Source organism: Periplaneta americana, chromosome 14 (assembly GCF_040183065.1).
Source record: "Periplaneta americana isolate PAMFEO1 chromosome 14, P.americana_PAMFEO1_priV1, whole genome shotgun sequence".
Lineage (NCBI taxonomy): Eukaryota > Metazoa > Arthropoda > Insecta > Blattodea > Blattidae > Periplaneta > Periplaneta americana.
The window spans coordinates 106,140,299-106,158,444 of record NC_091130.1 but is presented as its reverse complement, the minus strand read 5'-3'; positions in this window follow the sequence as shown (position 1 = coordinate 106,158,444).

Here is an 18,146-nt window from a genome sequence, read left to right as displayed (position 1 = left end):
TGCAAAGGCATCAAATTATGAAGTGCTCGTGAAACATCCTTAATTTGCTTTTCTTTTATTTCATATAATAGCCACCAATTTCTTTTTGGAAACTGACGTTATTTAGACGTCATTTCTTTCTACTAAATAATGTATTATTTGAAGGGTTCAGAGCTGTAGTGGGCCAAGCGCCATTTATTAAAATCGAAGAAAGCAAGGGTTAAAGTTAACTGAATACTATAGTTTAATGAAGATTGACATATCATTTAGTTTGAATGTGTATACTTTATATTACTTGCTATATGTTTCCATTGAATTATTGTGACTATTTCATTCATATGACGTCATTCCATTTTCGACCAGTGAAGTATAATGAAATTTTGAATACCAACCAATCACAGTCAAACATCGGAATACTTTCTGCCGTTAGATTTATCGCTATCAATTTATCGCATGGTCGTTCTTTTGTTTAATCGGTGTCGCCAACTGTTTCCCTGTAAATCGATGAGCATGAATCCAGTAAGATGCATCTACACGGTTAAACTTTTCCCTAACCTTTACGCATTCAAGCAATGAATGCGAGACTGATATTTAATATTAATTAATATATTTACGCAGTGAAGGCCGTTCAAAACAGCGCAACATGTAGACACAAAATCTTCATGCATCTTAATTGAACGTACGTTTTAAAATTGATTATTTCAGTATTCTTCCCAGATTGCATGCATATGCGCATGGAAAATTGAACTGTGTAGATGTAGCTTTAGTCCCGTTACAGTGAAAATACGTTTGTCGAGCTATGGAAAATGCTTTTCTGTAGCACGGAGTAACGGACGAAATAAGGCACAGCTGACATTGTCCCGCTCCCACAGGTAACTAACCTAATTATAGCCTATAAAATTTGTATTACGTGAATGAAATTAAACAATTAATAGAAAGTCAGATGTTCAAATTAATGTAACATCAGCGCATATCAAACCCAAAGATCTTGTATAGTATTATGTTACAAGGTATTTGATCAAACTTCGTTCCTTATGGCGTAATGAAATTTGTGTTTTAATTATCTATACAGAGATGGCTTCACTGTGTAGCAACATTGTCTCGCTGTAGTGCGAATACATAAGCATTGCTATATAACTGTCTCCACTCATATTAGACTATATAGTTCTTAGTTCTCGGTGTAGTGTGTAATGTAACGATGAAGTATTAAATAAAGTACGAAGTTCTACTTTCATGTTCTAATTCCATGTCTATTGTAGGCTATCTGAAGAAAATTGCACTCCTTCATTCAGATTTGATAACTGGGTTTTCAACAATTTTTCATTTAGTTAATGTATTAATCAGGTTACTGTAATTATATTATAAAATTTTAAATGAAATTATGATTTCAGCAGATAATAAAAACGTATTTCCGTTATAATAATAAGAGAAGAGCGCAGTACATGTAATTAACATTGTTAGGCTAAATCTGTATTTTGTTTTTCGCGGTTGGCATTACTGAATAACATCCAATTTCTTTATTGCAAGTAATCGATGTTTATCTATTTCAACTTCACAATGTCTGAATAGGTTAAGTATCCGTAAATATATAGGGTGCGGCAGTGGGATATGATGGTTTTTATAGCCCTGTTGTGGGACAGGAATAATTGCTGGGTAGTTCAGTCGGTAGACCATTCGTGCGCTAAGCGAAGGGTCCCAGGATCGATACCCGGCCGGAGAACAATTTTTCTCTTAAAATTATTCAAGTCTGGTTCACAGGGAGCTTTACTTGAAAGCCAGATTTGCATAATATATACGTCACTTTAGGTATGTTAACAGAAAACCACAATTAAAGGCACACAGAGTTTGTGTGCTCACAAAGTTGAGTTTTTGGCGGCTTGTCAGCCCACTTGAGTTGTGTGGATATAAAGGGAAAAATTGCGACGGTGTTGGGTATAGTTCCTGGGTAGCTCAGTCTGTAGAGCATTCGTGCGCTAAGCGAAGGATCCCGGGCTCGATACCGGGCCGCGGAACAATTTTTCCCTTAAAATTATTGAAGTCTGCTTCACAGGGAGCTTTACCTAAAAGCCAGATTTGCATAGTCGATAGAATACATCGAAACAAACATGCAATCCACAATAAAATGTTTCTATGGTCAATAATTAATTAATAAATTTTGTTTATAATTTGTAATTCACGTTTCATATGGCAACAACGCACATCTGAACTTCAGGTGAAATGATCTCTCAGGCTCTGTATTGGAAGGGCCTGCCGATCGCGTGTATAAACAAAATTGTATAAAATGTACTCATTTATGGAGAAAGTATTACTTCCAGCAACTACAATATGATATAAAGACATAATTTAACAGCGAGAAATTATCAATCTTCATTACACGTTAAATTACATTAACCCATTAATGCCCGTAATTCCCTGTATGAGATTTTAGAGTGATATTTCTGTTATGCGATCCTGGAAGAACCCTAAGCATTATAATTTTATATCATTCATGTACCTTCAACCAAAAGTACCATTCTAGGCTGGCAACTTTAGTTGCCACTGGGCACTTGCGTGTCTAATATTTTGTTATTGTGAAATAAATGCAGCTTACTTCGATAAAAGCTTTTGCTTTATTTAGCACTTACAAATTTACAAACACCACATCGCTTTAGACTATTATTTTTCACTCAGTCCATAATTATTATGTCTAATTTAAGGGAAGAGTCGATTCTATTCAACACCAAATAGTCCTCATGCATCATGAAATGTTTTGAGACACGAATCAGGAAAAATAAAAATGCAAACTGCAGTTGTGAAGAGATCATCGAAGTAGAATTTTGTTCCTTGTGGTAACTGCACATGAGCAACCAATCCCAAAACAACATTACTTCCTTGGCCAGGATCTGTTTCAGGAAGGCAAGTTGAACTTCCACAATATGGTTCAGCATGAAAGATAAACCCAGATGGATCAGCAGCAACTCTCAATTTGAATCTGACGCGCACAGTCTTTCCCCTTATGAATTGTCCTGGTGCTAGACAGTTCATAGGATCATACTTTCATCAATGCTTACATATTTGCCGGACACCTGTTTGAAGGAAGCGTTCAGTATTTGGAAGAGTTGTCTCACTTTATAGAGAGAATCAGAACATCTAATCCGTCATTATTTGTTAGGTGAAGGAATCTCAGTAGTTCATCAAATCGGTTGTGTCGCATAGATTCTGGCACTAGTGGCACATGAACATCCGAATCGCTTTTCCAATAAAGCCTTCTTGATGGCAGTTTGTGGTACCCAGACAGAAGTAGAATACCGATTAGAATAAGAATCTCTTCCATTGAGGTATTCAAATTATGCGTAAGATGCTGGCTGAGCCGCATATCTGTTGGTTTCCATAACTATAACCTGAAGTAATTCTCTAGAGAAAAAGGGTCTAAGACAGGCTCGCAGAAGTGGGCGCCAATTGTGGCGTTGCGTCACTTATCAGAATACGTCACTCAGTCCTTCCTTCTTCCCCGTGTCATTGACTTGGTAGAAGAGGGAATTTGTATTCACTGTCTATGTATGTGAATGCGTACGGGTCACAGACAGTGACGTGACTGTGGACGGGGAACCAACACTTTCCCCATGCTTTTCCACTCCTCTATCGCCAGTTCTGTATCTCTGGTCTAAGAGCATATAAAGGAGATTTTGCTCTTTCTCTGTAAGTAGATCTTTAGCGTATGGTCGAATATCAGGACTTCTCTTCTTGATTCTGAAGTTTTTACTCTGCTGCCTTTGCTCCATTTTAGATTTGAAGTAGTTAGCTTCATTATTTTTCGAGGCTGTATTGGAACATTTCCTGCAAATGAACACTGAGTCGCTGACAAAACATTAGACTTCATTGGAACCATGGATGAAGATACCATAGCAGGAGTAGACCATTAGTATTAGTAGGAGTAACTTAGTATATATTCCAAAAGTTCTTGTAATTGCAGATACATCAGAAGTGTCTGAATGATACCCAGCGTCAAACTCTAGGCGAGCTCGAGAGCGAAGTATTCTAGCTGGAAGGTGATCAACTTTGTCTTGAGCTTCATTATACGAGAGGTCTAAATCCTGATCTGTTTCAGCTTCCTTCTCCTCGAATGGAGGACCGATTGCTATGTTATTCACCGTGCTTTCTTTGTCTTCTGCAATAGCCAGAATTTCGTGAACTGTTAAAGATTTTACCTTTACTTTTCTTGGAATTTTGTGAAATCCTAAAATAAACATAAATTTTATTCCAATTACTTCATAATGAATGTATAAAATCTCTATACTTACAGTTTTATATATAGCCTACCTATGAAACGATAATGCAATAACAGATGAAAATCAGAGATATTAGTTCCAGATATTACGTAAATAAAAATGTACTACAGCACGGAAACGAACTACGAACTAGCCAATAGTGAAGGAATGAATTGCTATAAAAAATTATATTATGTCATTGTTCGTTTCCAGCGTTAGCAATGGTAAAATTTGAAAGAATTTGTAAAATGGATAAACAAACAATCGTAAGTGCCCACTGGCAACTAAAGTTGCCACACAAATTCAAACCACTCTAATGAAATTGTGATAAGTTGTACATTAAAAATTTGGTCAATATAATAAAATTGCACATATTCTTAATAGATTTATGTAATTTAAATTGTTGTGCAGCAATTGTTAGATATAATTATACGTACTTACATTATTGAAGGAATGTGTTGCAGTCGAGAAACTTTTGTGTGCACTCCTCATTAATTTCTTCTGTACTAACGACGTAACGAACGAATGAGCTAAACCTCAACACGAACTAGTGGAGGATATTTTAATCTTTATACCAATTATTGTGAATAAAGAAAAAAAATTGAAATCAACCATTCAGTAAAGCATTATTGCCTTGGCAACTTTAGTTGCCACTGGGATATAATGGGTTAAGAAAGTGGACAATTAACTCGATATTAATTTATATTCAAGAGTTTTGCATTTAATTGAATACCGGTACTAACTTTCTATTACATGTGCTTATAACTTGCTGGAACTCGAAACGGTATACAAACTTCAAAGAAAATGTTTATAGTGGTTACCATTAGCTTCCATGCATACTGCAGATCGTCTCAGTTTTGACACATTCCTGTGAAAACATCTCAATTGTTTCGTATTTCCTGATTACCACAGTAAGATATATGACCGGTAATACAAACTAGCTCGCGTACTGAAGTGAAAGTTTTTGGATTTAGAATTGTCCTTCCTGTAAATCTTTCACTATACAAAAGTTGTGCTTCACGCGAGTTGCATGTAGTTTCACCATAAATTGGAATCCTGCCTAAAATAAATACTCTTCATTTATGAAGTTCGGCATTTTCAAATAATTTGCTTGTTCCACTGAAAAGGTACTCCTTGTGTTGAACTCCAGATTCATGAAACATTCCCCCACCATAAACTTTACTGTAGTGTTGCCAAATCTCTTTACGCGAACGTAATTACAAATATTAATTTAATTTTGTCTGTTCATTCATTTGCGCTGAAAGTGACCACAGAACCGCAAAATTGCAAAGGAAAAAGTTATCTTACTCCAATTCCACTATCTGGCTGTGTGAAAATCAGGTCGATATTCATAATCATTTTCAAGTAATATATAAATAAAATTCAATAGGATATAAAAAAACTGTAGATTAGCTTATTATAGGCCTATTCATTCCAAAGATTTCGTAATTAAAATATTCACATTTATATCACTTCCATTCTGTATAAACAGACAATAAAATATCCACAACACATAGGTAGACTATTCATTACTCAATTACAATTTAATATCCATACATTGGCTTAACATTACTTAATACACAGTCATCCCCATCATCAATCAAACATCCCCATCCATAAGCGCGACTGATGATGCAGTAGACCACTGGCTGCTGACGACGGCGGAAACCACTTCGATACTGGACCATACTCCAGATCACTTATATAATAGATTGCTCATCTCTATGTTAAAATCGGTAGCACTTTGAAGAGAACAACCGCCAGGATCGCCACCCGTCCGCCATAAACGAACACGAGATGACAGTACAGTCGCTAATGCAATTCAAATTGGAGTTATGACGTGACTCCTTATGTAACAACTGGATGGCAGCATAGTAAACCTAACAAAAGTTGTTACCGTCAAAGCCTATAAGGCCGAGAAATCTGGGTATATATTATGATCTAGGACCATACTAATCGTAGCAAAGAAGATTACGTCCCGAGAGGGGAAACGTGGAAGTGGGGGCACTGAGGCTTTGAAACGCGTACATCTTACCTCAAATATTTCATGACGTCTGATTCAGAGTGACTCTGTGATCGATCACTTTACTTGGTCACACTGCAGTAACTTACGGTATTACTCTTCAAGACCTTGCAGTGAAGATTATAGATTCACTACCTTCCATACTTCCATAAAAGCAAAATTACAAACGAGCATGAACGTGAACCGAAAAATATATTAGTAATAGACAACTGATAACATTTGTTGTGTACTTTGTGTAGGATTGTGACAAGACTGGAGGTTGGGTGAAAAATACACATGCGCGGCCAGACGTCTCGCTGTGTGACTACCATTTTACATACTTACTTACTTACAAATGGCTTTCAAGGAACCCGCAGATTCATTGCCGCCCTCACATAAGCCCGCCATCGGTCCCTATCCTGTGCAAGATTAATCCAGTCTCTATCATCATATCCCACCTCCATTAAAAACCAATTTTAATATTATCCTCCCATCTACGTCTCGGCCTCCCCAAAGATCTTTTTCCTTCGGCCTCCCAACCAACACTCTATATACATTTCTGGATTCGCCCATACGTGCTACATGCCCGTCCATCTCAAACGTCTGGATTTAACGTTCCTAATTATGTCAGGTGAAGAATACAATGCATGCAGACCATTTTACATTACCTTTTAAAATACGATTTTAACAATTTTAAAATTGTAAGTTTTAAATTTCTATGTTTTAAGACTATATTTTCAGAACGAAATGTTTACAAAATCCCTGACCCATCATATGAGTCATGTGTATAAGTGAAAGTTCAATACTCAATACCAGTATTGAGTAAAGAAGGACTTTCTCAAGGGCTCAGGGTAAAGGTGGGCAATGAGAGAGCTCGCTCTTTGAGGTAACGGGATGAGACAAGAGCTGTTGACTTCTAATAGTTTGTGCTGTAAGACTAGATGGCATCACATTACTTTGTACCACGCTGCAGTCTGAGTTTGGCAGCTTTGGCAGTGTCAGATTTTGAAAGGAGAGGTAGCCCATTTTCCAAAAATGCCAACGAGAACATCAGTTTGACACAAGATCAATTACAGGCATTTTCAGGTATTCTTGAGAGTCTAATTAAAAAATTTTCTATCATAGTCGTATTTCGAGATCTACACGATTTATTAACGGATCTTAAATGCTTTGCTGCGCCCTATTCAACTACTACAATAATAATTGATGCTGTTCCTTCTGATTTTCAGTGATAGTTGCTCACAATTCGATGTAATAATGAATTGAAGGCTAAATATGAATCACGAACAAGCCTATCACAATTTTATGAACATTTTTCGCAAACAGATTTTCCACATATGCACAAAATGGCTACAAAACTGTTATCAATGTTTGGCTCAACAAATCTGTGTGAGAAGCTGTTCTCTTTAATGAAGATAAATAAATCTCCAAGAAGAGCTATTCTAACTGATGAACAACTCACTGCAGTTCTTCGAATTGCAAGTGCAGATCGATCGCACCAAACATATCTCGTCTTATTCAGCGAAAAGAGATGCTCTTCTCTTCAGCTGCTGAATGAAATTTAAGATATGCGAGAACAAATGTTTTGTTTATGATTTTTTTATATTTACTAATTTATTTCTTTATTTAACCTACAGTTTGTTTGTCATTCATTGTTTATACTATTCCTAACCAGGTTTTTGTGTACTTCTAGGTACTGTATTTCCATGACTACAAGTATTAATTAGTCAAAATACTATTTAGTTATCATCATATCTGAAAATAATTTATTTTCTTTCCTAATCATAACCCAATGAAATCAATATAACTAGACATATTTACTTAGCACAATATGTCGTTTGTGTTTCCTAATCATAAGCTGGTAAACTGAATAGAACTAGATATTAGGTATACTTACTTACTTACAAATGGCTTTTAAGGAACCCGAAGGTTCATTGCCGCCTTCACATAAGCCCGCCATCGGTCCCTATCCTGTGCAAGATTAATCCAGTCTCTATCATCACACCCCACCTCCCTCAAATCCATTTTAATATTATCCTCCCATCTGCGTCTCGGCCTCCCTAAAGGTCTTTTTCCCTCCGGTCTCCCAACTAACACTCTATATGCATTTCTGGATTCGTCCATACGTGCTACATGCCCTGCCCATCTCAAACGTCTGGATTTTAAGTTCCTAATTACGTTAGGTAAAGAATACAATGCGTACAGTTCTGTGTTGTGTAACTTTCTCCATTCTCCTGTAACTTCATCCCGCTTAGCCCCAAATATTTTCCTAAGCACCTTATTCTCAAACACCCTTAACCTATGTTCCTCTCTCAGAGTGAGAGTCCAAGTTTCACAATCATACAGAAGAACCGGTAATATAACTGTTTTATAAATTCTAACTTTCAGATTTTTGGACAGCAGACTGGATGATAAGAGCTTCTCAACCGAATAATAACACGCATTTCCCATATTTATTCTGCGTTTAATTTCATCCCGAGTGTCATTTATATTTGTTCCTGTTGCTCCAAGATATTTGAATTTTTCCACCTCTTCGAAGGATAAATCTCCAATTTTTATATTTCCATTTCGTACAAAAGTCTGGTCACGAGACATAATCATATACTTTGTCTTTTCGGGATTTACTTCCAAACCGATCGCTTTACTTGCTTCAAGTAAAATTTCCGTGTTTTCCCTAATGGTTTGTGTATTTTCTCCTAACATATTCACGTCATCTGCATAGACAAGAAGCTGATGTAACCCGTTCAATTCCAAACCCTTCCTGTTATCCTGAACTTTCCTAATGATATTAGGTATATACAATTAAACTGTTAAATATTTCGATGCGCGTCCCTTCCCTAGTTGTAACTACAGACGTGCAAGCAGCTGCTTGCAGTGCCTACCGTCCGAGCGCATACTATGCTCCTTCTCTTGACTGAGCGGGGACTCTGCTCATTGAGGCGAATTGTGCCCACCTCTGGCTTAGGGTGAAGTTCGTATCTAGAAGCGCAAGTGAATGAATTTATCTTACGTGATTTTACTGCCTAGACAAAAATCAAGGATGATTTATTTTAAATATTTACGTTCATAAAATTACTCCTACTTTTTTAATAGTTTGTTCGTCTCTTGTGCACTGCAAATTGTACAGGTTCGACGAAGCAAGGTGTCAGGAGAGTGCAAGCACATATTATTACCATAAATTGCTTAATAACTAGGAGAACAATTTGATTCAATTCAGCATGTATCAGTAATTATAAAAACCTTGCATTTGAGTTTGTTCCTTTATTTATATGTGTGTGTGTTCACGTTCGAGTTATTCTTCACTTGCATTTAGTTGTTTATTTTGTGTGATATTTCCATTTGTAATGTTGCTTTCCTTTTATCTGCGTCCGTTTTACCTTTAGTTTCCTTGTGTATTTTCGCATTTATATATGCTTGCATTGTTTGTTCGTGTGCTTTCTCAATCTTAGATACAGTTCAATTCAACGTTATTCGCTCCTGTCCTTGATGTTTGGCTAGTGAGCGAGCTATGTGTTGCGTCATAAGAAAGAAATTTAATCACAAATGTGCATAGGAGGGGAAGAGGAAGAATGAAAATAATATCTATGCTCGTAGCTGAGGGACACTCATGTTAAGAAAATATAAGTTATCATGACATTGTTTAGTCAACAGAAGTAGTGGTTATTAGTATAACGGGACGTGTGGAAGAATATTGTTTTTAAGACGGAGTGTACCGCGACATGATAACAAGGAAGTGCAAAGGTAAGCGTTCACTACATCGTACCGCACTCATCGGACGAATCGGAAAAAGACAATCTTTGCTGTAATTGTTATGTAACCGCGTTCATTACATCGTATCGCACGCATCGGCTCTCGGCAAATCCGTCCACGTTTCTCGGATGAGCAACTTTTCCGATGCGTGCGACCATGGTCTTCTTCAATAAATCAATTTTAATTGGTCAACTGTTACTATTATGTTGTGCCATGTTCAGTGTCGCGCCAAAATGGCAGACGGAAAACTTATTTCGCTTGTAGAAAACTGCGAAGAATTATATAATTTGAGTCATTCCCACTACAGTAATCAAAGCGTTTCTTATATATATATAATGTAACCAATATCTCTTTCGTTTCTTCCTCTTCAATTAAGAAGCATGAAACAATTACAAATTCTTATTCGCTAACACTCATGATTAATAGACCTAACCTCAAACTCCTCTGTTTTCAGCAATGCCAATATCGTACGTCATATGGTTTAAACAGCTGATAGAGAATCCGATGAGGCGATGAGGTAGAGCCGTTACAGTGAACGCACTGCACTTAAAATATCCGTTGCGTGCGATTCGTACGAGGAGTGCGATACGATGTAATGAACGCTTACCTTTAGCTGTTATGAATGCGCGGCCTGATCTATGTGACCCAGCCCGCCAGCAGTGATGAGTAACTCGCTCTTAGTCTGTCTATTTAACTTTTTGTAGAGGCCAAAATCCCTGAATCAAGCTGTACGTTTCGCCGTCTGTTAGTGTATTTTGCCCTCTGCTGGTATGTTTTCCCATCTGTATGTGTATTTTATCACATAAGGATATGCTGCATACATTGCAATGCGTTCAGCCTGTTCGCTTCTCGCCAGTGCTTTCTTCTCTTTCATTTCATTAGTCTCTGTATTTTGTTATGCAACAGCTATAATGTTACTTTTGTACCTCCATTAATTTAGTAGGTTATTTTACGACGCTTTATCAACAGCTTAGGTTATTTAGCGTCTGAATGAGATGAAGGTGATAATGCCGGTGAAATGAGTCCGGGGTCCAGCACCGAAAGTTACCCAGCATTTGCTCATCTTGGGTTGAGGGAAAACCCCGGAAAAAACCTCAACCAGGTAACTTGCCCCGACCGGGAATCGAACTCGGGCCACCTGGTTTCGCGGCCAGACGCGCTGACCGTTACTCCACAGGTGTGGACACCTCCATTAATACCAAGCTAATACGAACTATTAGCCACCGACGTAGCTCAGTCGGCAGGCTTGTTTGCCTGCTGATCCGGAGCTGCGCTCTGGCATGGATTCCATTCCCTCTTGGGTTGAGTACTTGGTTGGGAATTTTCCAAGGTTTTCTCCAAACGTAAGCGAATGTCAGGTAATCTACAGTGAATCTTAGGCTTCATCTTGCTAAATACCATACCGCTATCACCAATTCTATCAACTCTAAATAATCTATTGTACGTTCGCTCGGAGAAAAACCAGGGGAAGTGGTGCAGTAAATGAGTAAAGGCTAGTTCACAATAAACCGGGAACGGAAACTACAAAGAGAAAGAGAATGAGAACGGAAATAATGTTAAAATAAATGTCTTTAAATGTGAGCATTCACAATAGTTAACTGTGAATGCTCACACTTAAATACATTTATTTTAACAATATTTCCGTTCTCGTTCTCTTTTCCGTTCCCGCTTTATTGTGAACCAGCCTTAAGCTACCGAAGCAGTGGTTGTTGTTACACAACTCGACACGCGACTAAGGAAGCAGCGTTGCAACATCTACTATCACTTAAACGTCCCACTTACGATCTATGTTTATTTTCACTAATAACATAATCGTCATTCCTGTTAGCCTATTATTATTATTATTATTATTATTATTATTATTATTATTATTATTATTATTATTATTAGCCTACTATTATTATTAGCCTACTATTATTAACCCGCCAAAGAATAGGTCATGAAAGTTAAGTAACTGCACGGGTTGTGTCTCTCAGACCCATTTTCTAAATATAAAAAAAGTATATTTATTTGAGTCATATATTAATAGTTTCATTCTTCTATGCAGTTAACATAATAAGTTTGTGAATTTAACAAATTTCAGAATAGTATAACCTATAACAATAGTGTCATTTTTTTAACAATATAGTAATTCGCAATCTGTTCCTTGTGATTTTTCTTGCACTGCACTTAAAATTATGTCCATTGTAGGGGATATGTGGTTGTTGTAACCTTCATAAATGGTGCGTCGTAGGCTATTATATCACGTCCGAAATCATCAAGCTTCTTGAATTTCGTAAGTGTTTGTAGGACCTAGTGCAGTATGAGTTTTCTTTCAAGAGTGTTATAGTCAGTTATATTAATAAATTATTTTCTTCATTAATGATCTTGAAACACAGTAGCACGAACAGTTTTAGCAATTGGTGAAACACATTTGCCTTCTTCACTGAAAAATAGGTATACATTTTTTATAATATGTGCTGCTTGTCTGTCGAATGAATGACTTCTTCCAACAGGAGAAGTACGAACATTACAATAATTATTGTCGTCATCACTATGGTGTTCACTCTTTTCAACAGAATCCCATGATCGCCACATATTTCACTAATTTTAATGCACACTAAGGAAACTAAACAGATAATGCAAACTACGTGCACTCCAAGTCGTTACAAAACTGGCAACTATGTGGTGTTTACCTCTGCGCGGGACGAAGGAAAAGCAGTAACTTGTGTGATCTTCTGCTTTGAGCCCCCACCCCCTGGTTTTTCTCCGAGCAAACATACGGTAGTATTCGATACAGCGTCGTTAAATAATCAACTAAAAATATGTAACGGTTACTTTTTTTATGTGCTACAGTTTGCTTGTGCAAGATACGCGGTGGAAATTGTTATTATGAGAAGTTGTATAACGTGAAAAGGAACATTTTATAAACTTCAAAGGCTATTATTTCACACAAATTAGGATTTGTAACGAATATCTAACACAAAATCAGGAAATGAGGGCTTAAATTTGAACTTGTTTTCAAAAGGGACAAACCCTTTAGAGCATAGCTAGAGTACAACCGAGGGTGCCCGAAGCAAGTCTGCCAACGACCGAAGATCAAACGGCAGAGGTTGAGACGGAACTTTCATTAGCTGCCCAACACACCACATCAATGGCGATGCTAATGCAGTCCTGCTGTCAACGCGGATCGTGTATTGAGACTGACTCGAGTAGTGGATCTTCTGTAGTACGCAATTGTGAGAATTTGATGATAATTATTATATTCATCGCCCTCTACCATCATAATTCGTATAAATCTTGATGTCACTTTAATTTACAGACACTAATATAATTAGCCTAATGGAAGTTGCAGTCTTTTTTTATCGTTCCTTTGAAATTACAGAGGTTATTCAAGGCCATTAATATATGACTAATTGCAAATACTTTATTTAATATCGTTCCTACATTGCAGAGACTGCGCAAAGAGAAGTTATTCAAATTAACTTTATTTAATATCGTTCCTACATTGCAGAGACTGCGCAAAGAGAAGTTATTCAAATTAATTATAGGCCTACTTGTGGCGCTATACGAAAAATTCTAAAAAAAAAGAAGAAGAAAACTCTGGTAGACATACAGTAGCCTACAGTGCGTCAGATGTTACGTAAAGTGATATTGAAATATTTTTTGATAGAATAGGGTAACTATTTACAAGAAGCCATGTCTGGACGAGTCTCAATTACTAACAAAGTTCCTAGTAAGTTTGCGTTTGAATTCACTTTTATTTCTACAGTCCCTGATGCTGGCAGATACAGTAGAGCGTCTCGTTTAGGCACAGTGATAACGTAAACAAAGTGCAAGTAACGTGTGGGGGGGGGGGAGGACGAGCCGTCTGATAAACACGAGGGATGCGCAAATTTTTGTTACAACATTTAAGACGGAGCATTAATTGAAATTAACCTATATTTTCCAAAAACACACAAAACAAAAGAACACAAATTCTATAACATTATCATATACATATTTCAACAAATATGCAATCGTAACATTGAAATAATTCAATATAACAAATCAAATTTTGCTACTTATATGATGTTGCTTTCAAGCAGCATTTTTTACGGTCATGAATTTCATTCTCTGTGTGACGACATACCTGAATAAATTGAACTTTGAGAAGGGATAATTATTATGTTCAGGAAATAGTGTTGTCACTTCAGACCAATATACTGTAGTTTTATTAATTCGGTCACAGAAGACAGTGATATTATGTTATTCATACAGAAAATGAAATATTCATGACCGTAAAAATGCTTCTTGAAAGGAACATCAAGTAAGTAGAAAAATTTGATTTATGTTGAATTATTTCAACGTTATAATGGCTTGTTAGTTAAAATGTGTATATGATAACGTTATGCAATTTGTGTTCTTTTGTTTTGCGTGTTTTCGGAAAATATAATTTTCAATTAATGCTCCGCCATAAATGTTGTAACTAAAACCTTGTGCATCCCTCGTGTTTATCGTACGGCTCATCTTTCCCCCACACGTTACCTGCACTTGCTTTACGTTTTCACTGTGCCTAAACGAGACGCTCTACTGTAGCGAATTCCAGAGTCTTGGGAGGGTTGTTGTGGAAGAGGATGAGTATGACAGATTCGATGGGATGGTATTGTTAGTATTGTTTCATGGCGAGAGCGTGTGTTCAGATTGTGTGGGAAGAAAGGTAAGTGAAGCGAGACGACAGGTACGAAGGAATAGAAGAGTTCAATATTTCGAAGAGAAGGAGAAGTGAATGTACATTTATTTTTTTATCTAGCTTAAGCCAACCTATTGCTTCCAGGAATTGGGTAATATGATCATTAGAGACCGAATTTTAAAGGGAATTCTTTTTTTTATTATTTCAATTCGAAACATGAAATAATTAATTACGATGGTCAAAACTAACTTCCATCAATCAAATTACGTGGTTCTGACTTCCCTTTTTTCCCTTTTTAGTCCATTTTCCCTTTCCTCCCTTTTTTAAAAATATCTCGTATTTTGGTCCTTTTTTTGACAGAATATTTCAAACATTTAGGTAATTTTCCTATATTTTTTTCCGATAGGCCTATAACTTCCTGAGCAAGCGAAAACAAATATCGTTCTTCTTCTGATTCCAGACATTGAAAAACTATAAATTGTGCTGATTTAGAGTTCAGGATATAAAGAAAAATTTCACCTCTGGTTCAGTTGATGTTGAGCAGTCATTTTCTGTTTATAAAGACATTCTGCATCCAAAGAGGCAGAATCATATTGAAACATATTGAAATGTTGAATGTGATCAAATCCAACACTTTCCTTATGTTGTCAAGCGATAAATAAATGCTTGTGTGTGCTATGTGTATCCATGAATGTGCTGAAGTATGTTTTCAATTAAAATAGCACCCTTTTCAGAGAGTAATGTAGTCCTTTTCAAGTCCTTTTTTTCACTACATCAAATACAATACTTTCCTCATGTTGTGAAGAGATAAATGTAAGATTGTGTGTGTCATGTATATCCATGAATGTGCTAAAGTGTGTTTTGGGGATTAATCCTAGTCCTGTTTTGAAGTTCGTTTTTTTTCGGTTATAGCTTTCTCCTTTTTGACCTTTTTCGTTGAAAAAAAAATTTCCTTTAAAATTCGGTCTCTGATGATCATATTTGCCAACATTGCTTACAAAACGTACACACAAATTATGAGCACGTTAAAGTTTCGTTTTGTTGTCGCTGGAAAAGTCAGTCAGTAAAATGTGGGCATAGTCAAAATAGAGGAATACAAACGTCTGCACAAGCTGCTTTTTTAAGCAAGAGGAAAGATGAACATTTATCCTTTGGTTCGAAACTTAAAATAACAAACTTAACATATGAACAGAAATGTAGCAATGGTAATGTAGACTCTATGTAGAATATACATCGCCGAGAGAGTATTTACTGAACATGAAATGTTTACGTTACAAAAACAGTGTCCGTTCCCTTGGTTACGTTTACGGTTGTTGTTTGGAATGTTGTGAGAGATAAGACTATGTAATTGCTTTTGTAACTGATGGGTTGCATATGTACTATGTGTTACTTAAATGTATCATAGCTCGCACAACTAAAACGAATTAGTTTATGATCCAAGGAATTACAAAAATTAATAAGCAGCGTACCTCTGATTGAGGTTCTGATTGATAAATTATGTATATCTATTATCAGGCAGTACTTCTCGCTTGATGATATGTGTCAGAGGAAGAACAATTGTTTGTATACATCTGTAATATGTTACTACTGTATTCCAACCAGGAGAAAGTCTCGGAGGAATGAGACTCAGCGGGGTAATGCTGTGGATGAATGTTGATGTCATAAGATGACACACGTGGGTACATGCATCTCCATTTGCTAATTCTCAAACCACAAACGATAACACTGATACACACATACTTATACTACCCTAGTTACAAAATTAGATCACGGTTAATTTCCTGGTCTTTTAATCCCTCCATACAGGAAATAACATATGCAGGAGAGCGCATGTTTTTTAAACTGACGTCATAACGGTAATATTATCTATCTACTGTACTACAACCAGGAGAAAGTCTCAGGGGAATGAAACGCAGCAGGGTAATACTATGAATGAACGTTGATGTCATAAGATCACACATGTGGGTACACGCATCTCCATTGGCTAATTCTCAAACCACAAACGATAACACTGATACACACATACTTATACTACCCTAGTTACAAAATTAGATCACGGTTAATCTCTTGTCTTTTAATCCCTCCATACAGGAAATAACATATGCAGGAGAGCGCATGTTTTTTAAACTGACGTTATAACGGTAATATTATCTATCTACTGTACTCCAACCAGGAGAAAGTCTCAGGGGAATGAGACGCAACAGGGTAATACTATGAATGAATGTTGATGTCATAAGATGTCATAAGGTCACACATGTGGGTACACGCATCTCCATTGGCTAACTCTCAAACCGCAAACGATAACACTGAGACGCACATACTTATACTACCCTAGTTACAAAATTAGTTCACGGTTAATCTCCTGGTCTTTTAATCCCTCCATACAGGAAATAACATATGCAGGAGAGCGCATGTTTTTTTTAAACTGACGTTATAATGGTAATATTATCTATCTACTTCGCTCCAATAGATGACGCAATAGTAAGCACATTCCTTTCACGGTTAATCTCCTGGTTGGAGAACAGTAGTCAGCGATGTATGAAATGGGGGAGGGGAAGGAACTGGCCTGCCTACCCCGTTATTTCCTGGCTTAGTTGCCTCATGGAAGATGTCTTATTCGTATTACTTATGGGGTTCAAACCTCTCTTCGGACTGTTGACTTGAAGGAAAACAAGAAGCAACGCATGGGTGTTCCACATTTTCTGTGAAATTCTTGAATCTCACAGACTGCGGCTTAAATGGAAATACCTATAAGTAAGGTATATAAAATCAGCCATCTATTCAATAGCATTGATCTGTTTAAATAGATCTACCGTGGTCTTGTTCAATATAAATTCGACTAAGAAATTAAACATGCTTCAGGAACGTTTGTGTATAAAGCCAACTAATTCCCTGTATAAAAGATGACTGCATACAGCCAATTTCTTCAAGAAGGTCCTAGAAATGAGAGTGGTTGTTAGTATTCAATCTGACATACTTAGAAATTTTTGCATATCATCTTTCATTATATTCTTCAATTTAATTCATAAGCTACAGATTTTTCTATCCGATAGTGCAGATGAACTATACAAAACATTTATTACCGAACTCCTTTCTGCAGTTAAACTACAGTACCAACCTTTTCATAGTCTATTTTGCCAGAGCCGCACAGCCAGAGGTATATAGGCCTACACCAGAGAAACTGTCCAGCTTTAAGTTGAAACGTATTAATGTTGAATAAGGAGTGAGCATTCATAGTATTGGGTTGGAAAATGTTAATTCTTGCCTCTGAAATTTTTTTCATAGTATCAGCCACTTTTTTCTTTACACAATTTATCCACTGTCGTTGAATGCATCGTTTATACGGAAGTCAGACTGAAAGTTTCTGAAAACTGATATGTAGGTAATAAAATAAACTGTCTTTTTTTCGATAATATGCGCAATTCAGTTTCCATTATAACTGCTGTTTACAGATATAAAAATTTCCGCGGTTTAGTTATCCTCGTAAATTTCTGGTAGATATTTCTGTAAGTTTTAT